Source organism: Dermacentor andersoni, chromosome 5 (genome assembly GCF_023375885.2).
Source record: "Dermacentor andersoni chromosome 5, qqDerAnde1_hic_scaffold, whole genome shotgun sequence".
NCBI lineage: Eukaryota > Metazoa > Arthropoda > Arachnida > Ixodida > Ixodidae > Dermacentor > Dermacentor andersoni.
This window is the reverse complement of record NC_092818.1, coordinates 199,486,264-199,512,780: the sequence shown is the minus strand read 5'-3', so window position 1 is coordinate 199,512,780 and position 26,517 is coordinate 199,486,264. Positions and strand designations below refer to the sequence as shown.

Genomic DNA, 26,517 nt, shown 5'->3' with positions numbered 1-26,517 from the left:
CGCTGTCAAACCTCAAGTCATTGCTCTCCAGGAAACATTAGTCCCCGCTGCCTCGCTCCAGGGCTACAGGGCTGTGTCGGGCAGGTCCGGAGGGCGAGTGATTTGTACCTTGATCAATAAAATGCTTACTCATCTCACCCACGACCTCAAGCTGACGAGTGGTAGAACCAAATGTGTCATGGTTGAGATCCTTCTCGGCGCACAGCCGCGGTATCAGCACAAAAACAGCGTATTCGTCCTCAATATCTATAACAACCACAGGGACTGGCGCCAGCAGTTCAAGACCATCCTGAAGAAAGCGACCGACTTGGCCGGCCTTCGACCCTTGGTCGTCGTCGGCGACTTCAACGCACCGAACGGCATCTGGGGTTACATCTACGACACTACCAAGGGGCACAACCTGTGGCAGGATGCCAATGAGATGGACCTCTAGTCACTGACAAGAATTTTCCTACGTGCATCGGCAACTCAGTCACCCAGGACTCCACACCCGACCACGCCTTCGTCAGGAACGTCGAGGACGTGGGTTGGGAGAACACCTCCATGCAGCTCGGCAGCGACTACTACATTCTCGAGACCAACTTCAAGGTGTCTCGTAGTAGGGTCAGGGAATTCACGTTCATCGATTAGGACCATTTTCGAGATTCCCGAAGAACCCGTGAGAGCCAGGGCACCCGCCACCCTCGAAGAATGGTGCGAAGGCATCCGCAACGACGCTTCCGCGGCCACCAAGAAAGTGGAAACCGATCTCGACGTCGAGCGGATGAACAGCAGACTCGCCCACTTTATCGAGGCCAAAAACGCCCTGCTGCGCAGATGGAAGGGTGAAAGGCTCAATCGCAGACTCCGAAAGAAGATCTCGGAGCTCAACAAGGTCATCGATGACCACTGCAAAGCGCTATGCCAGCAGCAGTGGGACGAGCTCTGCGAATCAATCGACTGACAGATGCGCAGCGGCAAATCCTGGGGTATGCTGAAGCACCTTCTCGACGAAAGCGGCTCCAAGTCAAATCAGAGGCATATGTTAACGAAGGCACCAGGTCTCACACGGTCGATGAACTCGTCTCAATGCTCATACAGAAGTACCTGCCCCTCTGTCGCAACAGGGATCCGGCGAACCAACTCCCGGTCTACCGAGGCCCTCCTCGCCCCGAACTGGACGAAGGCTTCTCCGTTGCCGAGGTTAGACAGGCCATCTTCGCGCTCAACCGCAAGTCTGCGCCGGGTCCGGACAGAGTCAGCAACAGAATGTTGAGAAACCTTGACGACACGTCCATTGTCTTTCTCACCGACAAGATCAACGAGTCCTGGAAGAGCGACGTTGTTCTTGCAGAATGAAAGATAGCTTGCACGGTGCTCATTTCCAAGCCCGGCAAGGCCCACAACATCGAGAACCTCAGGCCAATTTCTCTAACCTCCTGCGTCGGCAACGTCATGGAGTACATCGTTCTCAACAGGCTCAACGGGCACCTCGAAGACAACGAGGTTTACACGTACAACCTGATCGGCTTGCGTGCCGGACTCTCGACACCATGAAACTAATCAAGCATCAGATCGTGGGCGGCTGTTCCAGAGATGTCAAGGCTCTGCTCGGTATAGATCTTGTTGCGGCGCCTGTTTCTTGAAGCCCGACCGGCGTTACTATTGGGTAGCGTGGCGTTGTCGGCAGGCTGCAGGCGTCCGCTAGACCATGGCGACCAGGCAAGAACGAGACGATTTCTAGTGCGAAATTTGCACTGTTTATTCAATCATTGGTGAAGGATAAGATGAAGAGAATGAATGAAGTGAAAAAGTACATTGTGGGGGCCCCTAAAATAGGCCCACTAGAATCGTAGGCAGGATCTTGCTCACGTTAACTTCAGGTGACAGGCACCGAGTTCGCTTGTGGATGGGTAGCGGATCCCTCCTACCGGGTGAGCTTGCACGGGCCCGCCTCTGCAGGTGGCAACCCGCAGGTCCGCGATCGTAGGCGGCGGATTCCTTCTCCCAGGTTACTTTTCTCGAGCTTGCCTCCGCAGGTGGCAACCCACGGAGTCTAGTCGGGGATAGGCGGCGGATCCCTTCTCCCCGGTGAGCTTGCACGGGCCCGCATCCGCAGATGGCAACCCGCAGGTCCGGGATCGAAGACGCTTATCCTTTCTTGTAGGTGACGTTGGTTCGCGGAAAGCGTTCTCCCCTAGAGTTTGGACAGCTTGTGGAAAAGGTTCTTCTAAAGTCGCACACACACAAAGGGTAAGCACTGCGGCGCGCCAGCCAGACCGGGAACCTTTCGAAACAACCATAGCAAATTAGGAATCCAACCTTCGTTTCGCTTAGGCATGCACACACACGAAGGGGCCGCTAAGTACTGTGGGGCAACTGCCAGACCGGTAACCACTTGAGACAACCACAGCAAATTAGGAATCCATCCTCCGTTCCGGTTGAGCGGGGTCCCCCGAGCATCCGTTTGTCCCGGGGTGTTACACGCCAACCATAGCCTCGAGAAGGTTTTCGACAACGGGCTCCACATCTTCATTGTCAATATCATTTCGGATCTGGGTCTCGGTTCCAGATTCCACAGCTACGTCAGCTCTTTTCTAACGAACAGGAAGGCCAAGCTTCGCATTGGAGACTTCCGCTCCGAAGATGTGTCCCTCGGAGGGCGGGGAACTCCTCAGGGCGCCGTCATCTCCCCCACACTGTTTAACATCTGTCTGTATGATTGGTCTATCCGAGAGGTTGGCACATGTCGAGGACGACAAGCACACCATCTACGCCGACATCACCATCTGGAGCACCGGCGGCTGCGAGGGCAGAGTTGAAGTAGCCATGCAGGAGGCATTCGACGTGATCGAGGAGTATCTGCTTCCCACCGGACTTCGATGCTCCCGCGCCAAGTCGGAGCTTCTGCTTTGCAGAAAAGAGAAGGGAGGCAGACCCAAAGATTGAAAGCCCGTCTCCGAAAGCAGCGTCAGCCTTCGCACTAGTGACGAGGGGGGGGGGGGAGGGGAGGCGATACCCATGGTCGACGTTATTCGGGTGCTGGGCATGTTTGTCGAATTCAATGGCGGGAACGGAAGGGCTCTCGGCAAGATCATCGCAAAGATCGCCATCACGTGTTACAAGAGTTTAACATGCTGCCAGTATTTATTTTAGCGCTAACGCAAGGGGTGTCTCCTTCTGCTTGTGTTTGTTTATTTTATGCTTATATATATATATATATATATATATATATATATATATATATATATATATATATATATATATATACGCATGCTAAATGACACCATAGGACCAACTTGTACGATCAAGGTACATGCAAGCGTACCAGCGGGAAAATAACAGCACTATATAGGCAACGTTCCATGTCACTGCTGTTTTCATGAGAGAAACAAATATTCCGGTCCTTTCTTGCTTGCACACTACAGCTGATAGACCCTGAGAAGGAGAGGCTGACAAATGCGGTACAATCTGTAAGTGAGGCAATACATTTTTTTGTTTACAGGCCCGGCCTGGTCATGCACACGCGCGCCCTGGCTATGCTTAGTAATGAACAGCCTGGTCTGGGCTTGGCTCGGTCATGTACGCCCGGGCCAGAACTGGACTTGGGCTTCCTAAAGCGGGCCCGTGCAGTGCTCTAATTCAGCACACATCATCATACCTTGGTGGTGAAGCAGCGCACTGACAAGGACAAGGCGAAGACACACAAGAATACACGACACTCGCCGCACTCGCCCCCCCCCCCCCCCAACTACTTTAATTCAGAACACACACTTCACTTTTACATACCTGCGCGCCTTCAGATGTCAAAAAATGCGTAAGGCAAGATTTAAAGCATTTTAAAATCCATTTGCCCGCGCACACTCGGGCGTCAAAGATAGGCAACCTATCTATCATTGTGTGCGATAGTATCCTATTTGTTGCGTCCCTTGCAAACTTTCTTTATTACACATTTTTTTCTTCCTTCCTAGTGTTCTTCCAAGAAGGCAACCTCACCATGGCTCAGAACAACAGATGGTTACTGATACAATCCTCTCCTCTCTTGTGAATGTGAAAAGCTCCGACTGTTTCCCTGGTCAGCTGATCCTTATGGTGCGATAGAACTGTAGTGTCGTTGTACAGCGGCCAGCACCCATGCTGTGAGCAGTGCCCTTTAATGTAGGAATGAATGTTTCCCCCCAGTGACCTCTTGTGCTCCAAAAGTCTTGTGTTTACACAATGACCCGCTTGGCTGATGTATACTTTTCCACAAGATGTGGGCAAACAGTATACAACGGACGACCTGCACTTGACAAATTATTTCCTATGCTTGAACGTGCCCCTATAACCATTTACTTTTATTTTTGTTGAAACTCCACGATTCAGTCCGGCGCATATTTTACCTAGTTTGTTAGGTGCTGAAAAAACTACTTGTAGACCATATCTGCCACCTACGTTTTTTTTAGGTTATGCGCCATCTTGTGTGCATATGGTATTGAGACGATATTTATGCTGTCATTCTCTTTTCTATTACGCTCTTTCTGATAGCCATTGCACACATAACGAGTCAACTTATAGGCTGATCTACACAGCATATGTTTTTCGTATTTTGAATTCTTCAGCCTAATAATTTGTTGGCTGAAACTTTATTTCTTCCGGGCAAGATTTAGTTAAGGCCGCTCGCAGGCATGAAAAAGGTATGCCGCTTTTTACTACTTTTGAGTGTCCTGAATTGTAGCTAACCAAGGGCTTTTCTGATCATTGATTGTATGACCAGCAAACGTGGTCCGGCATGGTACTTAATGCCCCATCTAAAAACTGTAGCTTGCCATTGTTCGGCAATTCAACAGTGAAATCTAGTCCTTGGCTGTTGTCCTTGAACACTTTCAAGACCTCTTCCACTTTTATGTCCAAAACACCATGTTCAACTATAGCCAAAAAATCGTCTACAACACAGAACACCCTTACTGCAGGATCGTTAACGTTTGAATTAATTGCTTTGTCAGTGCTACCTAGAAAACTCGCGCTAAGTACCGGAGCTACCTTTGAGCCTATACATATACCAGACTTTTGTCTGTACATAACATTTTTCCACATTACAAAGGTGGACTCAAGGTAGAAGGTTAATAGTTCAAGAAAGGTATTTGTGATGATCCTAATATGGGGACAGATTCGTGTACTCAAAAGGTTCTGATGGTTCTCTTAGGCGGAGCCTCCGAGAACCCAATTGAGGACAAAGCCGTTGGTTTGAACACACACACAAAGACTTTTAATCAAACTAAAGAGAGGCATAAAGTACATAGAAGGAAATAGAAAGCATGCCCAAAATAAACACTCAAGCAGACATTGCGGCAAGGAACACACATAGGGCTTGCATGAGGTTAACGAGTGCGCGAGTCCGGGCTTGCCACGAGGGCGGCGCGTAACAGTCTCGACGCGGTGACGCGGCGACAAGCTGGCAAAAGGAGTGGCGCCGGTCTCACCATAGGTCGCGGTGTAAGCTGACCGACCGGGCGACCGGAGTGCACCCGCTCTGGCTAGGCGAGGAAAAGCAGCCGGCTTGGTGGCGCGAGTAGACGGCGTCGGCGTTCTGGCCGGGCAGCTGGGTGTAGAGTTCGGGCCCGTAGCCCTACTGCTCTTGTCCTGCCCACGGGCGTAGAGGCTCACCGGCCTTGAGGAGCTGGCGGCCTGCTCAGGTAGACGGGCGACGCACAGGAACAGGTTGGCAGGAGGCCCCGGTCGGGTGAGGTCCTGGTGGCTCGGGTCCGGAACCCGACGGCCCGTCTTCAACGCCCGCTCCGGTGGTTGACCTCCTCTTGCCGTCGCTTCCTGGGACTCTCCTGGCGTCTCTGCGTCTCCTTGCGTGTCCTCTGCGTCTCCTCCTCCTGCCAGCGCACCACGCTTTTTGACGCGACAGGGTTAAGGAGCTCGTGTCGCAGAAAAGCCGGTGTCGTCGGCGTCGGTGTCCGCGGCGTTGGACGTGAGCGATAAATCCCGGCAGGCACTTCATGAATAAAAAACAACTTGCAAGATGGGCTGGGTGGTAATCGAACCAGGGTCTCCGGAGTGTGAGACGGAGACGTTACCACTCAGCCACGAGTGGGAGGCTTCAAAGCGGTGCAAAAGCGCCTCTAGCGAATGCGGTGTTGCCTTAGAAACGAGCCGTAGAAAGTTATACTGCGGTGTATATCAGTAATTATGAACATGTAACTTACAGAAGTCGCAGTTACACGAGTAGCGAAGTGCGTTTCCGCTACATTTCTTCAGCGCTTTCCGCACACGCAGAGCCATCTTGCGGCAAACACAGAAGACCCCCTCCTCTCAATGTACGGCGCTGCCCCGACAGGTGGCGCGCCACGCGCGCATTGGGGTTGTGCGGGCACAGGTGCGAGGCGCGTCGCGTCCCGGACTCCTCTCCCCTGACGACGTTTCTCCTTGCAACCTCACGGGTTGCAGAATCAAGCGTCCTTCCATTCTTTAGATCACTATCTGTCTATCTCTCTGCCCGTGCCGATCACGACGTTTGGCTGGCGTGCATCGTTTCCCCGGGGCTCCGAGACACCGAGTTCTTTGGTTCGTTCCGCTTGCTCAGGCGCACGTTTCGTTGCCGCGCCGAACGCTCCGTTGCTCGACGCTCACCGCGTCCGATGCGGGGCGCCTCGTAAGTGATCGCTGCACCGTAGCCCATTGTCTTACACTCCTTGGCGGGTCGACGGGAACGCTGTCGCGTTCCACTCTTGAAGGCGAAGCTTAAGCGTCCTCCAATTTTTCTTCTCGCTGGCCGATTAGGCACTCTCCGATTGGCTGCCTGATGCCCCGTGGTCCTTCCTAATTGGTTGCTTTTCTTCTTTTTGTTGTTTTTCATGCGCCGCGCGTTCTCGTGCCGGACGCTCTTCGGCGTCGTTGTTTTCCTTCTTCCAGCATGGTATCCGCCTCGGCGCGCGTGCACTCCTTGTCGTCTGCTCCTGACACCGCACCATGTCGCGCACCACACATCACAGTATTAACTGATACGCCACATTTGTTGACAAATTCCATCTCATTGTTGTCTTTCGTTATACAATGCCTGACACAATGAATCTGAAAATTCGTTTAATCCTGCCTTGCTTATCTTTGACGTCTCAGGGCACGCAGGTTATAAATGTGAAATGTGTGTTCTGAAATAAGTAGTTGGCGAGTGCAGCGACTGTCGTGTATTCTTGTGTGTCTTCGCCTTGTCCTTGTCAGTGCACTGCTTCACCACCAAGGTATGATGATTAATCACCAACTAGCCCAATTTACCACATTACAAATGCTTTTAGATCACAGTGACTTGACTAAAATGGGGTATGCATTCACACGACCTGCAATGCAGAGCAAGATTGCTGCTATATGTTTTCTAAAACTGGTACAGCGCAACATAGAAAGGAAGAAACAAGCCGAGCCGGCCAGAAGAAGGAACAGAGCGCTTAACTTCTAACTCTCACTTCCAAGTTGGAAGTCAGCGCTCTTTTTCCTTCTTCTGGCTGGCTCGGCTTGTGTCTTCCTTTCCATGTTGCGCTGTGCCAGTTTTAATATGCGATACAAACTCGCCCAATCCTTAACTCTAGTGCTATATTTATTTATTTATTTATTTATTTATTTTATTTACACATACTGCAGCCCTTTTATGGGGCTACTGCAGGAGTGGGTTAGACAAAAAGAAGTCATACAAAAATACAAGTAAACAATAACATTTAAAAATTCTCGAGAAATAAAGCAGATGACACAAATGAAACTCAAAATAACAGCAACACTGAGAGTCAGTACAAAAACGAGAATGAGTCAATACACTGTAACAACAAGAAAATACATAAAATCAGGTGTGGTTAAGTTTTAACAGGAAATCGTTTAATGGCAGCAACCTAATTGTTCCGGGAATTAAGTTCCAGAATGCAGTAGTACGTGGGAAAAAAGCCGTATTTAAATTTATTACATTGAGCAAAGTGAGGCTTATTATTAAGGCTACGGTGACTCCTACTTGACCGAGGAATATCTGAAGGAATATATATGGGATGTGAGACATGATAAGAAAACTTGACGATGCCATGCAGAAACTTCAATGACTCAATGTGACGGCGTATGGATAAAGGGGTTAGGTTCAGAAAAGATAAGGCACGAGAGGGTGAAAAGTGGCGATCATAGTGACGATATATGAACCTAGTAGATTTTCGTTGTACACTCTCAATGGAGTTAATGTCGCATTGCTTATGAGGGTTCCAGACAGGAGAAGCATAATCTAGGATTGGGCGAATTAATGTTTTATACATTAGTAACTTAGTTTCCTTTGGATAATGGTTAAAATTGCGCCTCAAATACCCGAGCTTACTGATTGCTTTAGTGCAAGTGAAATTAATGTGTTTTGACCAGGACATGTTAGTAGTAAATATGACGCCAAGATACTTGTATTCCGAGACCCTGTGCAAGGATAAGTCGTTGAAATTGTAATTGATCAATGAAGGAGAGGCACTATTAGGAAATGACATTATCACAGTTTTAGTAAAATTTATTTTCATCTGCCATGTGTTGCACCAGGTACAGAAGCTGACAAATGAGGAATTTAGTTCAAGATGATCATCCGAAGTTTCATCCGAAGATCTCTGGCTATGTCCCCTCCCTCCATCAGGCATACGAAACATACGTCCGCTCTAAAATGAAGTATGCCTCAGCCATATGGAACCCTGACCAGGTTTACTTGATTCAGTCGCTCGAAGCCATTCAGAACCGGGCAGCCCGCTTCATAACTTCCCAGTACTCACCTTGGAACAGCGTTACTGACATGAAATTGTCTCTCGGACTCGGATCCCTAGCACTCCGCCGGAAACTTGCAATGCTCTGTCTTTTTCATAAATTATACTTTAACTTTCCTGCACTGCGCGAGAACTTATTACATGCTCCGTTACGCTCATCTCACCGTTTGTTTGACTCCCTTAGCATACAGCGTTTGCATGGTTCTTCCAACGCCTTCAACAAATCCTTCCTCCCCATCGCCACAAAAGAATGGAACAATCTTCCCGAAGCCATGGTTTTAGAGTCAAATCCCTCCAAATTTAGACAGTTACTATAAGACCATTTTAACCCAACATAGCCACTTTTCCTCACGTTTCCTCTCCCAGCAATCCGACTTGCTTGTGTCATCGCCTATTTTTCCTTCTCTTCTTTTTTGCCACTTATGTTTAACGTTTTTCACATTTACGTGCAGTTTCCTTTTAGTTTATTGCTACTCAGTTTGAGATAGTTTCATGGTTCTGTTTATTTCATTTATTTTATTCATTTCAAGAAACCCCTAAAGGCCCTCACAACGAGGTTATTACATAGGGGGGTGGGGGTGATAAAAATTCTATAAACATCTAGAGAAGCGTATTAAAGGAATAGGCAACAAGAATAAAATAGCAGAACAGCAACACTCAATGAGACATAATGGAAAAACGCAACATAATAAACAGAAGAAAATAAATATTAAAAGTCGAACACATTGCGGTAACGGAACAAAACTACAAGAAAAGCTACGCATCCTATTCATTTTTTAGAAGTTCATGAAATTTAGACGAATTCCTTTCAGTTGCGATTAAAGCAGGCAGCTGGTTCCACTCAATAATTGTTTTGGGTATGAATGATTTCGCAAAAGATGAAGTGCGGCAAATGATGCGTTTGATCTTGAAAGGATAGTCACGGCGTGGAAAGACCGCCGATGGTGATTGAAAGAAATCGTCATGAAGCAACGGATGATGGTAAATTTTGTGAAGAAGTGTTAAGCGAGCAAGTTTGCGACGATGGGAAAGGTTATCAAGACCAGCACGAGCCTTTAACACTTTGACGCTAGTGAAACGTGAGTAATCTGAAAAAAATGAAACGAGCAGCACGGTTCTGCAGGGATTGGATGTTATCTATGAGGTAGGTTTGATCCGGGTCCCATATGGCTGAAGCGTACTCGATTTTAGGTCGGATTAGGGTGATATAAGCAAGTTTACGCACAGGCGCCGGAGCCTGTCGAAGGTTACGTTTTAAGAGGAAGCTTTAGCTCGGGCCCAACACCGACGCGGCCTATTCAAATACATGTAAAACGCAAAAACGGACGGACGGACGGAAAAAACTTTAATGGAAAAAGGACCTGCGAGGTTGCCAGCCCGGGCTCAGGCCACCCGGGCATTGTCTGTGGTGAGGCATAGCCTTTCCACCGCTGCCCGGGCCCGCTGGATAGCCCATAATTGGTCGTGTAGTTCTGAGCTAGTCAGAGCGCTTAGCCATCGCTCCTCGAGAAGGTCCGGTTCTATGTTGTCCTCTACGTATACTGAACTGATCTGTGTGCACTTCCACAAGATGTGTGCCATGTCTGCGTGTTCGTGTTTGCAGAGCTTGCAGCTTGCGTCTGGATATTGTGTTGAATTTATTCTGTTTAAGTGTACTGGGTTTCGGAACGTTCTGGTTTGCAATCTTCTCCAATCTGTTTCTTGAGACCTGTCGAGTTGTTTGTGGGGTTGTGGGTATGCTTCTCTTTGTTTCGTGTAGTGTGTCAGTATGTCGTGGTACGTGACCAGTCTGTCCCTGTCGTCTTTTATCGCTTCTTCGTCGTCGTCGCCTCCTCCGTCTTCTCCATCGCCTCCGCCGCAGTCCTTCCCCCTTCCCCGGGGGTTGCGGGGTGTTGGGCCGTCACTGGCCGTGCCGCGGTGGGTTAGTTTTCGCGCGACTCGGTGGGCCTTCTCGTTGAGGTTGAGAGGGGCACTCATGGTAACTTCTGCCATATGTGCCGGGATCCATTTGAGGTATTTGGGTGTAATTGTGCCGTTCCTAAAGTCTTCTGCTCTGCGGTTCAGGATTTTGGCCGCCTCGGTGGACTCCCAGCCCTTTGTGAAATTCCTAATAGCCGTCTTGGAGTCGCTGATTATTGTTCTGTATTGTTGCCGACCGCTGATTATAGCCAATGCGATTGCCGTTTCTTCCGCTGCCTCCGACGATCTAGTCCTTACGGAGCCCGCAGTCACAAAAACGTTTTTATGAGATAACCCCTGGACCGATTTTGATGAAATTTGTTGCATTTGAAAGAGAAAGTTAAATTCTAGTGACTATTGGAAGCGAAATTTCGATTTACGGCTTGAATTTTCTTAAAACAATTTTTAAATATTTGACCATTTGAAAAAAATAGGAGCACGAAGTTTACAAATTCATAGCTCTGCATCAAGAACTGATATCACGGTTCTGTAAACGGCGTCCATTAGATCATTCAAAGCGGACAAATTCAATATGTCATTTTACATCTTACGTGAATTGGTTACGTTGGTTACAACGTTTTTGCAAAAGTTGTATTTACCAATAATTATACTTTTTTATATTCATGTGTAACATATCAATTTTGTCCGCTTTAGATGTACTATTAGATGCAATTAACAGAATTGTATTATCATTTTTAGTGGTTGAGTTACAGAGTTGTAAACTTGATAGTATCGTTCTTTGAAAATTTTTGATTTTCGCCAATTTTTAATAAAAAATTGCCAACCTAACTCAAAAATTCCAAACCAACAGTCACTATATTTTAAGTTTGTCTTTTAAATGCAACAAACCTCGTCAAATGTGGTGCAGTGGTTGCCGAGAAAAGCGAATTCTCCTTTTACATGTATTTAGATAGGAGCACTCGAGCTAAAGCTTCCTCTTAAAGGCCAAGAGAACGGTTAGCAGCTGCTAGAATCAGATCAATGTGATAGTTCCAGGTTAAGTCGGACTGAAGGTGAACTCCTAAATATTTGTAAGTAGAAGCTGTCTCAACTGTTACGTGATTAATAGTGTATGCGGTTGGGATACGGGAAGAGTTTCTTGTAAAGGAGACCAGCTTTGTCTTAGAGTAGTTTAGGATCATTAGCCACGATGAACACCAAGTGTTAATTGAATCGAGGTCAGTTTGTAAAGATTGGTGGTCAGTTTCACATTTAATGGCTCGCTACACAACACAGTCGTCAGCGAACAGTCTAATTTGGGAAGATACACAATTGGGTAAATCATTAATAAATATTAGAAAGAGCAGGGGACCAAGCACGCTCCCCTGGGGTACACCGAATTTGACTTGAGCCATTGAAGAGTTAGAACCATTAACAGCGGTGAACTGAACGCAAGATGAGAGGAAGTCTTTAATCCATGCTAAAATCCGAGGGTGAACATTGAGATGCGATAACTTGAGTAGTAGTCTATGGTGGGGGACCCGATCAAATGCCTTAGAAAAATCGAGAAACAAAGCGTCGGCTTGAATCCCGGCGTCTACTAAAGTAAATAAGTCGTTAGTGAATCCAGCAAGCTGAGTGCCGCAAGAAAATTCCTTGCGAAAACTGTGCTGATATCTAAATATGATATTGTGATCTTCAAGATAATTCATGATATGGGTGTGTATGACATGTTCAAGGAGCTTTGAGAAGGTGCAAGTCAATGAAATACCTGATGTTTTCTACACAGTTTATTATTTATTTTTCTGTTACCTTTTCTTTAGCTGATGTATGGTACTTTCCCATCGCTGTCTCTCCCCCCCCCCCCTTATGTAATGTCCCTGAAGGGACCCTTAAGGGAATAATAAATGATGATGATGATGATCATCATCATCATCTGGTGTGTTAATCACGCGATACAAAACACAGTCGTCCGCTTAAAGGCGCATGTGTGAAGTGACGTTTCGAGGTAAGTTATTAATGCATAGTAGAAATAGTAAAGGACCAAGAACCGACCCTTGGGGTACACCAGATGACACGTCAACAGAAGAATTAGTTGAATTATACGAATTGTGACCGAGGAGAAAGGAGACTGGCAATCCAGCTAACCAAGTGAGAATTTTTCAAGGTCATGTTAAGCTTTATTAAGAGATTAGAATGCAGTACAGTACCGAGAGCCTTGGAAAAATCTATAAATATAGTGTTGACCTGGGTGCCGATATCAAGGGCGCAGAGAATGTCGTGTGAGAATTCAACTAGTTGGGTTAAGGTGCTGAAACCTTTCCTAAAACCGTGCTGAAAGTTAGAAAGCGTGTTATTAGATTCCAAAAATTCCATTATATATTTGTGAATTTTGTGCTCCAGCATCTTACATGAATATGATGTTAATCAAATAGGTCTATAATTAGATAAGAGCTGTTTATTACCAGATTTGAATAATGGATGTACTTCGGCCAGCTTCCATGAGGATGGAACAATGCCGATATCGAGGGACTTCTGAAAGAGGATGGTTAGATAGCGAGCAGACCACGATGAATAACGAACGAGAAAAGAATTGGGTATACCATCAGGACTGGTCGATTTTCTTGTGTCTAACTGTAGTATTAGGTTCAGTACATCATGCTCATTAATCATGATACCAGTAATCGAGGTTGCCACATTAGGAGTGTCAAAGGATAGAACTTCATGGGTGTCTGATGAAAACACAGATTTAAAGTAGGCATTAAAAGCATCAGCTATTATTAATGGATCATTAGTTGTTTCATCATTGACGATTATAGACGTCGATGTAGACTCTGTTGGCAAGACAGAGCGCCAAAATTTGCGAGGATTAGCTATCACAAGATTTCCTAACTTGGCATTCGAAAAACAATCTTTTGCTGATTTTGTAATTACTCGCAGTTCTTCCTTTGCCCCACGAAACTTGGTAGCACTATCAAGGTCTGATAAATGCTTCATGCGCCTGAGGCGTCCAACGCGGCGTGATACGTGAAGGATATCACGTGACATCCAGGGTACTTTGAGGTTCTTTTTCTTTGTTTTTAACGGAACGAAACGTTGCATGCAGTCACTGACAATAGTTTCAAAGTTGCTGACTAGTTCGTTGATGTCACCCATGTGACTAATCGTGTGAAATGCATCAAAAGAAGAAGCAAGAAAACCGGTGATAGCAATATCGTTAGCGCGAGCGAAATGAGGAAACGTGCTGAAAGTCGACAGCGGCGCGAAAACCGGACAGTTAATAGTAACTGCCACAGCCTTGTGGTCCGAAATTCCATCAACAATATCACATTCAAAACCACACTGCTAAATATTTGAACCGAGAAAGACCAAGTCAAGCAGCGAGTCACCTCTTGTTGCTTCGTTAACAATTTGCTTTAGATCGAAGAACAAGGAAATCTTCAATTCTTGACAGATGCATGTACCCCAACCAGAAAACGTAAATGATGGCCAATGGATACCTGGAGTGTTGAAATCGCCCATCAAAGTAAGATTAGACAGTTTGAATGTTTGTATGTTCAAATAATCATTAAGGATGTGCAATATATCGACAGACGAACCTGGCGGTCGATAAAGAATGCCGATTACAGTGGACTGTTCATAACGAAAAATTTTGCCCCAGACAGATTCAGTTTCTGCTGACGCCTTCATGACGGAGACCTTAATGTAAGATCGAACGATAAGAACGGCCTCTCCGCCTTTGCTATCCTGCCGATCCGCTCGTATCGCCACGTAGCCTGGGGGAGTGAATTCTGAATCATGGACGCCATTGTGGAGCCACGTTTCCGTAATGCCCACACTATGTGGGGAGTGCGAACACACAAGAGACAAGAAGTCAGGAAATTTGCTTATAATACTTCTAGAGTTAATATTCATAATCGAGAGCGTTTCATGCCTGTGCTTAGGAAGTCAAACAGAAGACGTAATAGAATGTCGGGCTGTGCGTTTGGGGGACTGCCTGTAGTCCTTCTCAAGGGCATCCTTATCAGCGTTCCAGGCGTAGCGAGATTGATCGACGAGAATGTAATTGAAGCGAAGCTTCACCTCAGACCTATTGTCGCGATATACCTGGGACGCCTCCCAAAGTTTTTGTCGGAGTGCACGAATTTTAAAGGAGAAGTCTTCGGTTGCATGGTAGGCAGTGTCGTTAAATTTGTGTACGTTCTTTAGTATGGTTATTTTCTCGGAGTAGTCCAAAATTCTCAGAATAACAGGACGCGGACGGTCCTCGCGTACCCTACAAAGCCTATGACAGCGTTCGATTCTTGGACATTGGATCTACAATTTCTCTGAAATGACATTTGACACCTTGTTTAATAAGTCCTCCCCATCCTCATTTGGGTCTTTTGGGATGCCATATAAGATTAAGTTATTGCGACGAGATCTATTTTCCAGGTCATCATTTTTCTTATTCAGCTGCGCCACAGCAACAGTCAAGGAATCAAGTTGAGCACGTAAAATGTCGTACTTTTCCGGTGGTGAAGACTCAAGCGCAGTCACACGAGAAACGAGACGTTCGAAACGCTCGTCGACAGTTTTCTGGAATGACTTTATGTCGGCTATGTCACGAGCTAATCGCTTCTGACCATCTAACAGTTCAGATAGCATTTTGGCAATTATAGTGTCATTAGCATCAACGGCCGTAGCGTCGGCGTGTGACGCGGAAGCAGCGGCTGCCGCGGATCTCGTAAGGCTACTCGAAGCCATCTGAATTTTGGGGGAAGGCTGAAGACCAGGATTTTTCTTTGGAGGGCCGGAGTTAAATTCTACGTCACCGCTCAACAGAAGGCGATTCAAGCAATACATCATTTGTGAAGAACAGGAAACAACATCATGTGGGCATAGGAACAGCAGTGAAAACCTATCGTTGGATCTAATACAATGAGCGCCTTTGCGGTAACGTACCTGCACGAAGAAAAATATTCGGGTGAGCATCTTGCCAGTACTGCTGTCTCCTAGCCCACTGAAGAAGGGCACTGGGGGCAACGCTTTTATGTCCTCGGTAGATGACGTAACAGCAGCGCGGAGACCACTGATGACCGCTGATATCTTTGTTTTATGTTGTTGGCGTGCTCCCGAAGACGATCAGTGAGGCAGCGCCCCGTTTTTCCTACGTATGGGCGCCCGCAGGTCGGGAGTATACGTCATAAACGACTCCAACGATGCAGCTGGTGAAGGGAGCTTGCTGATGCTTCTTGTCGCAACCTTTCTTCCTTCTTATTTTTTTCTCGGGGGGAGAGGGGTCTTGGTTGACTCTTCTGCATAAGGCATTCAGCTTGCCTGGGCTCAAAAAACAACCGAAACTCCCGCCTTGCAGGCGGCTTTCTTCAATCTATGGGACACCCTGCGCACATAGGGAATGGCAGCCATTTTCGAAGCATTGATCGCAGTTTGGTGGGGCTCATGCTTATCACGCCGTTTACGTTTCACTCATGCTTCTCGGCCTATATATTTCGCCCTCGCGCAATAACCATACATGTTGCAAGTCAGCGCCTGTGTCGTGTGCGCCTTTTCTGTGTCCCGTTCTTGCGTTGTTTGCTGAACTGAGTGTTCGTACCAACAAGTCCGGCTAGCCACCATATTGAAGTAAAACTCAGAGCACAACAATAGCGGCCAGCACGATCGTCAGTCGTCAAAAATCTGACCTGCGGTTTAAATTTGGGGGCTATGACTCCTAGTACATTTCAGAGTAATTACTGGTTCTCGCATAAGTTCCAGAATGTACATCGTCGCGCACGCAATCTGATTAGGCACGATTTTCTAGATATAGAATCAGTGACAACATTTGAGAAAATTTCGATATGAAGCGCGTCTTGCGCCAATCGATAATTTTGCGATAGTGTTTAGATGGTGAAAAATGGTCCCCGGGAAAAGATAAATGATGTACACGAGAACAATATATGACTGCCGCCCGATGAAAGTGGTAATTTTTAATGACAGTAAGTACCTGATGGGCCTGAAAACAATGTAATTGTCAAACTCGGCTGATGACACCGACTTCTGTAACTTTGATTCAGCTCCCCGTACGTGGCTGTTTAATTGCTTATTAAAGATTTGGGTAGGCTGTATAAGGGCATATACAGAAACCAAACACACTACGCACGTCTATTCACGCATTAGGAAGCTTACACACCTAACTTATGCTACAGCTTGCGAGGGTCTTCCACTCTACTTTTGCAATCGTGCACGCTCCCCATTCGTAGTGTGACTGTTTCACTTGCAGAGGCTGTTCGGGCAATATATAGGGCAGATAAATTATTCCCTATACTGGTGGTGCGCAAAACTGGAGTCCACTGCACTGGGGGATGATTGAGGCTCCTGCGCTTCCTATGGAGATGGACATGTTCCACCGTGCACGTCAAAGGAGTCGGATAAAGGGGTCACTGCCTAGCTGCCCGAGTCTCTTCTCTCCATTTTTGGACCCCTGCTGTCTAATGCAGGGCGTAGTCGTAGCTGGGCGAGCACGAACTTTCTGCAGCAAACTGCACGCCAGTGGGACTTTTAATTTATCAAACACACTGGCGCACATCAGGAGTTATGCCTACTATGACTGAGTGAGCTCTCTCCGATGTGACCAGTAGCGCTGGAATGTACAAACGTACTACCGAGCTATACGCCTCTGTGAACGCCGCGCACGAGGCTATAGTTATAGCTGCACTTGCGTCATGCGTGGCGCTCCACATGCGTGATCGAATAATGGCTTATTTGCTCTACACAGCAGTATAAAAGTAAGGTGTGCGGGTAGTACGGTTGTAAAGATATAAGCGACAACTGTGTAAGAGGTTTTAGTTACATGCGGTTTTAGCAAACGACCCCTACTGACCGATTTGTAAGATGTTTCACGTGCAGAAAACTCACAGGATGGTTACCAGTGTGTATAAAGTGAATGTTTAAGCGTTAGTTGTGGTGTGGGCTTGGCGCTTTCGTTCCCGATTTCAAGTTCCCCAAATCGATTGGGGACTTGAACGGCCCCCTTCTTCCATGACATTTCAGTGTAAAAGATATTTTATAAAGTTCTCGTTTAAGCGATCACGTCCCTCTCTGATGCTCGAGCGCTACCCGCCGTGGTAGCTCAGTGGCTATGGTGTTAGGCTGCTGAGCACAAGGCCGTGGGATCGAATCCCGGCCACGGCGGCCGCGTTTAGATGGGGCGAAATGCAAAAACACCCGTGTACTTAGATTTAGGTGCACATTAAAGAACCCCGGGTGGTCGAAATTTCCGGAGTCCTCCACTACGGCGTGCCTCATAATCAGGAAGTGGTTTTGGCACGTAAAACCCCATAATTTATTTTATGCTCGAGCGCTGGCCGGCTTTCTAAGCGTACACCGGCGCAGCCAAAGGCGTTATGACGACGACGGTATAACAATGGGAAGGCGTTTCTGAAATGAAGGAGATATGATGGCGACGACAGTGGGACGGCGTGAGGACGATCGGATGACAATCACCGTATGACGACGACGGCGGTATGACGAGAAGCTGGAGTGACGACCATGGAGCAATGACGACGGCATCACGAAGGCGGTATGACAACGATTGCATGCCAATACACGATTCTACAACGACAATGCAATGACGACGATGAGATGACAACGCCGGCGCAATCGCGAGTGAATGACGACAGCACGACTACAATGAACTGACTACAAAAATTCAGTGGTCATTTAGCTGTGAATGTGAGAAAAGTGCGTTAGCATTACGTCGCACTTATCTTATGTCCCAGATCCACGGGGATATAAACCACGTTTACCGCATTACAAAGTGTTTTTAGGAGCTCACTAGACGCGTACATGTCCTGCATATTCGAGAAGCGAAGGGCAACTGACGGTGGTCCGGAGCAGATCATCATCAATTGCTCTATAGATATACATACAGTGAATACGAATAGCGACGTGGACGAGTTGGTTTAAGTCGATGGCGTAAATTTCTCCAACGCGAAGCACTGAAGTGCCGAAAGAAAGGTAAGAAAAGACGAAGGAAAAAGGATTGCAAGGGGACAAACACGAGCACTGACTATCAACCGAGTTTATTGGTCACTGCGGTAGCCCATGAACATGACAAGCAAGCTATTTCCTTCAGTGCGCACGTGCGCACTCTTTCTGTCACACCTTCCCTCTCCCCTTATCTTTTCTTTATATTTCCGAGCGTGAATAAATCCGGCGTTCTTCGGCTGGAACGACTGTCTCGTTCACTACGGGAGGGGCGTTGCCTCCGCCCGTCAACCATCGTAACAGTGGCGACGAGAACCCCCACGGATACGCAACAGCGACCGGGCACCAGCCACGACACGAAGACGCCCATTAGCCCAGCCGCGGCCATGGCCCTCAAGCTTCCGGATTTTATAGAGGACACAGATAAGTGGCACGCATATCTCGTATAGGTCGACGCTTACTTTGAAGCAAACGAGGTTACAGACGACGCCAAGAAGGGAGCCTTGTTGGTTGCGGCGTTAGGATCTAGGACCGTGGAGATTCTTTGCGGTAGAGTAGCACCTAGAAAACCGAGCTCGCTAAGCTATGAATAAGTCGTTTCAACCTTGAATGAGTACTATGATCCATCTGCTAACGAGATATCGGAAAGTTTCAAGTTCTTTCATCGAAGCCAACAAGGAGAGCCCATGCAGGCGTTTATCGTAGATATTCGTAGAATAGCCCATAACTGCAACTTCTCTTCGATGTTGCAGCGAATGCTGAGGGATCGCATCGTTTGCGGAGTGCGGTCGAAAAACTTGCAGAAACAGCTACTAGCGAAGGAGGATTTGACTCTTGCGGAAGCCGAAGCACTTGCTCTAGCAGCAGAAAGTGCAGAGCTAGGTTCGCATCAGATGAACAGTCAAGGTGACGCCATCGATGGGCTCAACTTTCAGCGGAAAGGGCAACCCGCAATATGAAGGAATGAACCGAGTATGTCAGTGCAACAATGTAGCTGCTGTGGCAGACAAGGACATCAAGCCATTGCGTGCTCGCTGCGAAGGCGCCGGTGTTACAAATGCGGGCGACAAGGTCACTTGGCGCGAGTATGTTCGCGAACAGTTCCCGCCCATCGAACCTTGGCGATAACCGAATGTTCAGCTGAAATTGAAGACAGCGGCAGCAATGCATTGCAAATATGGTCAGTAAAAAGTAATGACTGTCTGGTTCCGCCCATACAGAAACTTGTCACGTGGAATGGAATACCGCTGAAGATGGTAATCGACACCGGTTCGCCTGTTTGCGTGGTGCCTAAAGCAATATACGAAGCTTATCGTCATAAGTGGCCACCGTTTTGTGAGGCTGCGCTAACCCTTTCAGGTTACCTTGGAAAGTTACCAGTGCTGGGCGTTCTGCAAATGCAAGCTTCCTATAGATCTGCGACAGTTGACTGCAATCTCGTAGTGTTGAACTGCGAAGGCCCTAGCCTTTGTGGCCGTGACTTACTGCAGAAACTCGGAATAAAAGGGGCGCCGCTTCTTCAGATCACGTCGCAGTCAACCGAAGTGAAGCTGGAGAGCCAAGGAGCAGCACCCGTGAAGGAGCAGTACTCAGACCTTTTCATGGAGGGCTTGGGACTCATCAAGGGGCCCCCCCGCACGGCTGCATATAAAGGACGGAGCAAAACCAAGGGTCTGCAAGGCAAGAAACGTTCCGTTCGCTCTGTTAGACAAGGTCTCCGCCGAGTTAGACCGACTCGTGGCCGTAGGCATTATCTCGCCTGTTTCCTATGCAGAATGGGCCACCCCGGTGGTTTCCGTATTGAAAAGCGGTGGGACAGTTCACATCTGTGGAGATTTTAAAGTAACACTGAACCCAGTTTGTGAAATGGAAAGGTATCCTCTACCCGTAGTAGACATTTTCGCCACGCTTCGCGGGGGACAGCAGTTCAGCATCTTGGATTTATGCGATGCCCACAACCAAATTCTCCTAGACGAAGATTCGCGTAAATTAGCTGTTATAAACCCACACAAGGGCCTCTTCTGCTATAATCGACTGCCATTTGGAATCGCGTCAGCACCTGCGATTTTTCAAAGAACGATTGAGTATGTTCTGCAAGGTCTTCCAGGGGTTCAGGCGTACTTAGATGACGTCTTAATAGCAGATACGAAGGATCAGCCAAATACGAATCTGCAAGCAGTTCTGCAGCGTTTCAGGGAATACGGCATCAAGCTCCGGGCGGACAAATGCCGAATAGGCGAACCGTCCGTTACGTATCTAGGACATAGAATTGATGCCGCAGGACTGCACCCGTCAGAGAACATCGAGGCAATTAAGCTGGCTCCGACACCTCGAAACGTTGCGGAGCTTTGGTCCTTTTTGGGCATGCTCACTTTTTATAACAAATTCTTGCCTAATCTGTCCACGCTCCTCAGCCCCTTATACCGACTTCTGGAAAAGAAATCCAAATAGTCTTTTGAAGGGCCTGAGGATGAGGCATTCCGGAAGGCTACAGCCGTTTTGTGTTCCGCTCGGGTGCTGACTCACTTCGACTCCGCCAAAGAGCTATTTTTGGAGGCTGATGCGTCCCCCTACGGCGTGGGAGCGGCCCTATTCCATCGCATTGCAGGACAGTATCAGCCCCTAGGATTCCGATCTCGGACGCTCACTGCCGCAGAAAAGAATTATTCGCAGATCGAGCGTGAAGCATTAGCTCTCGTCTACGGTGTCACGCGGTTCCGAGATTATCTGCTGGGTAGGCAATTCACACTAATAACTGACTACCAGCTATTGTTGGGTCTCCTAAGAGCGGACAGGCAAACGCCGGTTATGGCCGCTGCCCACATCCAGCGATGGGCAATCATACTCGGGGCCTACCGATATCGATTGCAACATAAGCCTGGAAAATTCATGTGCAATGCCGATGCTCTGAGCCGCCTACCTCAACCGTTACAGGACGAAGCGGACCAGGAGCATGAGGCCCAAATTGTACTGACCCTGGACCAGTGGGATCAGCCTGCCGTGCCGTTAAAGGAACTCAAAGCTGTCGCTGATGAGGTACTCTCACAGGTACGCAAGTACACACGGGAAGGTTGGCCGCACAGTTTGGACATGGAAACGGAAGAGATGGCAGAGTTCTACAAAAAGCGGCATGAGCTGTCTGTTACTGAAGAAGTGCTCTACTGGGCTTATCGCCTTGTAGTGCCGACAAATGCGCGAAGGAAGCTGCTAAAGCTACTACATGCAGCCCACCAAGGCGTGTCCGCTGTGAAGGGAAAAGTCAGGTATTTATTTTGGTGGCCCGGCTTAGACCATGACATCGAGCGCCTTGCAGCGACCTGCCACAACTGCGTGCAAACGTTACCGATGCCTCAGGCGAAAGAACCAGTAAGTTGGCCCGATACGCGCGAAAGGTGGTCGCGCTTGCATATCGACTATGCGGGACCAATCAAAGGGAACATGATTCTGGTAGTCGTCGATACACACACAAAGTGGATTGAGGCGGTTCCCATGTCGCAGGCTAACGCTCACAGCACCATTAATGCCCTCGGGACAATATTTAGCCGCTTTGGTATACCGCGCACGGTCGTGTCAGACAACGGGACGCCATTCACAGCATGGGCGTTCGAGCAGTTTATGAGGCGAAATGGAATAGTGCATATTCGGGCACCCACCTATCACTCCCAGAGTAATGGCCTAGCCGAGCGAGCCGTGCGCACCGTCAAAGAAGGCTTGGAGAAGATAGGAGGCGGTTGCATCATAACGTCGTTGGCCCGGCTGTTGTGCAATTATCGAAACGCACCACACCAAGGAGGCCCTTCTCCTTCAGAGATGCTATTAGGTTAACGGTTGCGCACAAGACTGGACATGTCTTTTCCTTCCAGAGCCTGCCCTGCCAAAGCTGTGAGTGACTCGAGCTGGAACTTTGCACCGGGAGACTATGTGTACGTGCGAAATTACGGCGTCGGCCATAAATGGGCCCCAGGCACTGTGGAAGTTACTTCCGGCACTCGCCTCCGGGATGTTAAGACTGCGGACGGGTTTGTCCGCCGCCACTTGGATCAAGTTCGTAAGCGGAGCACAGATGAGACCCCAGCAGCCGTCGACCTGTCAAGGCTTCCTACAACGGGTTCCCCGGTATTAAAGGAACCAAGGACCTCTGAAACATCTTGGAGAATACCAGAAGCGCAACCTCAGGAGCTACGTCGCTCCACACGATCAAATAAGCCTGTTGTGCGTTTTGGTTACTAAGAGTGAAGAAATGTGGTAACCCATGAACATGGCAAGCAAGCTATTTCCTTCAGTGCGCATGTGCGCACTCTTTCTGTCACACCTTCCCTCTCCCCTTGTCTTTTCTTTATATTTCCGAGCGTGAATAAACCCGGCGTTCTTCGGCTGGAACAACTGTCTCGTTCACTACGGGAGGGGCGTTGCCTCCGCCCGTCAACCATCGTAACAGTCGCAAAACACACATACATGTACACAAAGTGAATGGTTATCAAACGCAACGTCAGAGGCACTAGTCACATCGGTATGTTAACCAGGGAAGCACTGCTGGTTAACCTACCGATTTGACTAGTTGCTTTGAAACTTTTTTTTATACAAGCTAAATTAGACATGCTTATTCAGGAAAAAAAGTTATTTGAATCCTGGCTCCTGCTTTAAAGAAAAAGAATTTGTGTGGCCTACCACCTTAAACCTAAGCTTTCTTTGCCGCTTCTCCCGACTTTCCGGGCGCTGCCGCTGAGGTCTGCAACACCACCAGACGGCGCTCGCCTCCGCGCATCCCGGAGTACAATAGGGACTCGACGGGAACCAAAGGCTCGCCTCGCATTGGGCGCTCGCGGGAAGACTACAAATGAAGCTGTGCTGTCGGCTGGACTAGTTTTGAAGTGAGGGAAGCTCACAGTAGAATTGATTGTGAAGAATGACTGAGGAATATGGAAGAAAGTGACTGGGCTGGGAGAGTGTTCAGGTATTTATACAGGAAAGACATCAATTCACAGTGGAGGAAAAGAACTACGAAGCTTACCAGCAAGTATGCGGCCTGTAGGGTGGGCAACACAGCAACAAAGAAGGTCAAGCGGAAAGTCAGAGAGGCTCAAATAATCTCATGGGTGGCGGCAATGGAAATGAAACCTCCCATGAGTAACTACCTAAGGGGAAAAAACGAAATCAGGAAAGAATTTATAATTCAAAGGAAAGCTCATTACTTTTCGAAGCGTGATCAGGATGCCTTAGAACACGCACTTATAAAGCGAGATATAAGAAGGAATAAGAAGCATGTGCTTGCTGCGGTAAAGCTAGGGAAACGATGGAGCATGTTTTATTAGAATGTGAAGACATCTGCCCAGCGGTAGATTTAGGCACCACTGGCCTCCTTGAAGCTCTTAGGTTCAGCGAGAGCAGGGGAAAAGTAAACATGTCCGCAATAGAGATTTGTGGAAGAAAAGTAGGGAAACTACAAAAAACGGAGACGTACAAAAGCAAAGTTCGCAATAGGGCGTCAGAAAATGTGTTTGTGGGAATTCATCGTGGTTTTTTTTTCCTTTTTTAACTTGGGTAAGACATTAAGCTGTATAATAGCAAGAGCTTGGTGGCGCAACCCACCGCCCCATTCCAAAGGGGACGCTCATAACATCCATCCCGGCCTGCCGGTGCCGCCGCGGCAGCGTTCCCTAGTTTGTGTGTAAAAAAATTAAGTTATGGGGTTTTACGTGCCTAAAGCACTTTCTGATTATGAGGCACGCCGTAGTGGAGGACTCCGGAAATTTTGACAACCTGGGGTTCTTTAACGCGCACCTAAATCTAAGTACACGGGTGTTTTCGCATTTCGCTCCCATCGAAATGCGGCCGCCGAGGCCAGGATTCCATCCCACGACCTCGTGCTCAGCAGTCCAACACCATAGCCACTGAGAAACCATGGCGGGTTAGTTTGTGTCTATGGCGCGATCGACCTGTGCTTGCTTTCCTATGCGACAAAAATGTAGGTGCTGGGCTGTCATATTGTATACATTACAATCATCCATAGCCTGTAGAGAGCGCTTGGAGCTGGCGTCTCAACAGCGTCAGCCCACGCATGCAAAAGGAGCACGTATACAGGCGCCAGCGAAATGGCCCCAAAGGGTGCAGTCAGCGTCGAGGACACCCAGGCCCGAAAGAAGCATCGCGCGGAACAGGAGCGTCTTCGCTACGCAGCGAAACGGGGTGCAGACCGCGAATGTGTTGTTATGATCGACCTGTGAAGTGTGAGAGACATTCAGGCGTACGTTCCCATGACAAGATGATTTGCTTCGTCTCAGAAAAGGCTGCTACGATAAGCCTGAACATTAACCTGTCAAGTGTGAGAAACGTTCAAGCGGGCGTCCCCATGTCGACATAATTACCTTCTCCGAGAAAGCGTCACCCCTTTATTCCCCGAACTAACATAATGGGAAGGACGAAGAGAAGAAAGCCCGAAGGGCAGGAGCTCGTCTAAGGCAGAACCTGACGAAAGCACTAGTACTTCCACAGGATCCCCAAGAAGACATCGACGACCACAAGACCGCAATGCGTAATTAAGGCCGTCTTGGCCCCCGTGTTAATCAGAAATGATCTAGACTGGGAGGAGAATCACAACCATGTACCAATGAGGTGAATACAATCTTTTCTACTTTTTTTCATCATCACAATACCCGGCTTCGCCATACTTTTCTGATTCTCGCGATGAAGGCCTACCTCACCCGCTCGAGATTGTATCAACGTATACAATGTATGCAATGAGACAACCTGTATGTGGCTGCTGACCGGTCTTCGGAGACACGAATATTCTTTCCAAAGATAGGGATAAAACAAATCGTGTGTCGCACGATTTGTGTCGCACGGATGATTAACTCTCCTGGTGTTAGTTGGTTTTTCCTTTGTTCACGATTGACCATGTGATGTATCTAGGAGGGACTGGTAACATGTATATTGCGTATGTTCTTTTCAATAAATCCAGTTGCGAGTATGTCCGTCCTGTCCAATTTATACGCTTGCCCACCTTTAACTGCACAGTTTTCAAGAATGAAATTCTCTATGCCTAGATTATATAACCAAGGGCGTCGTTCCACAGTTTTGTGCGCCCATAATAATTATTTCGTTTAATACGTGTTGGCAGTTGCATCTCTGGCAGTAGAAGCCAAGGAAATCGTCAGATGCCACGTTTTCAGCTAACTTAGGCAAGTACTTGTCTGTTCACGTAGGGGTGTAGACAGATTTTTAGTTATTATTAAGGCGAAAGCTTTAGATTTCGATGTTTCAAGGTCGCGTTGTGAGGTACAGAAACTCGAGCGCTCGCGCCACTGCTCGCGCGTTCGTCATCGTCGTCTTCCGCATCGCTCCTTACACGTCGCTGCCACATCCATGCCGCTAATCATGCCGAAAAGGTACAGCTAATTACTATATGGTTAATTAAGGCCCCCGAGCCCACGACCTTTGGTGTTAATTAGGACGTAGTTGATTAAGGTACAGTTAATTAAGGTAGGTTTAATTAATGCACTCGAACCCACGACATTTAATGGGAGAAAACAAGTATAAAGTAGCAACGGATTCAAATGAGAGTATAGTAATTTATTACATGTCCCTTGAGGGAGCAGGCTTTCGCTTTCATCGTATTTGGCGTATGCTAAGTGACAAAATTCTTTACTACACCTGGTGTCTTTGATAGTGAATGCGTTTCCGTTTGTACTTCTATATATGTGCGCGACTGTCCTGACTCACTAAGTGAGCTTCAAGTGCCATGTGATAGAAGGATTAGATTTCTTTATATTAATTTCTTGCTCACAGACAAAGAAACCTGCTGGTGTTACAAACCAAGGGCAAATGGGACACTTTTGTCCATTCATTCTGTGGATAAAATATTCTTAACGATGAGGACAGCGGAGATGTGTTTCAGTGAAGTACTGAATAAGTCATGCCAGTACCT

The 26,517-nt window shown here is 47.7% G+C and overlaps 1 long non-coding RNA gene across 1 annotated transcript in view; it reads left to right on the top strand.

Annotated features, from left to right (window-relative positions):
• LOC129385194 (uncharacterized) overlaps positions 1 to 22,976 on the top strand; it is a 39,450-nt gene extending 16,474 nt beyond the window's left edge. Inside the window, exon 3 of the long non-coding RNA XR_008612795.2 lies at positions 22,457 to 22,976. This is a non-coding gene — a long non-coding RNA (uncharacterized lncRNA). The remainder of the gene's footprint in view (positions 1 to 22,456) is intronic.
• The last annotated feature ends 3,541 nt before the right edge of the window (positions 22,977 to 26,517 follow it).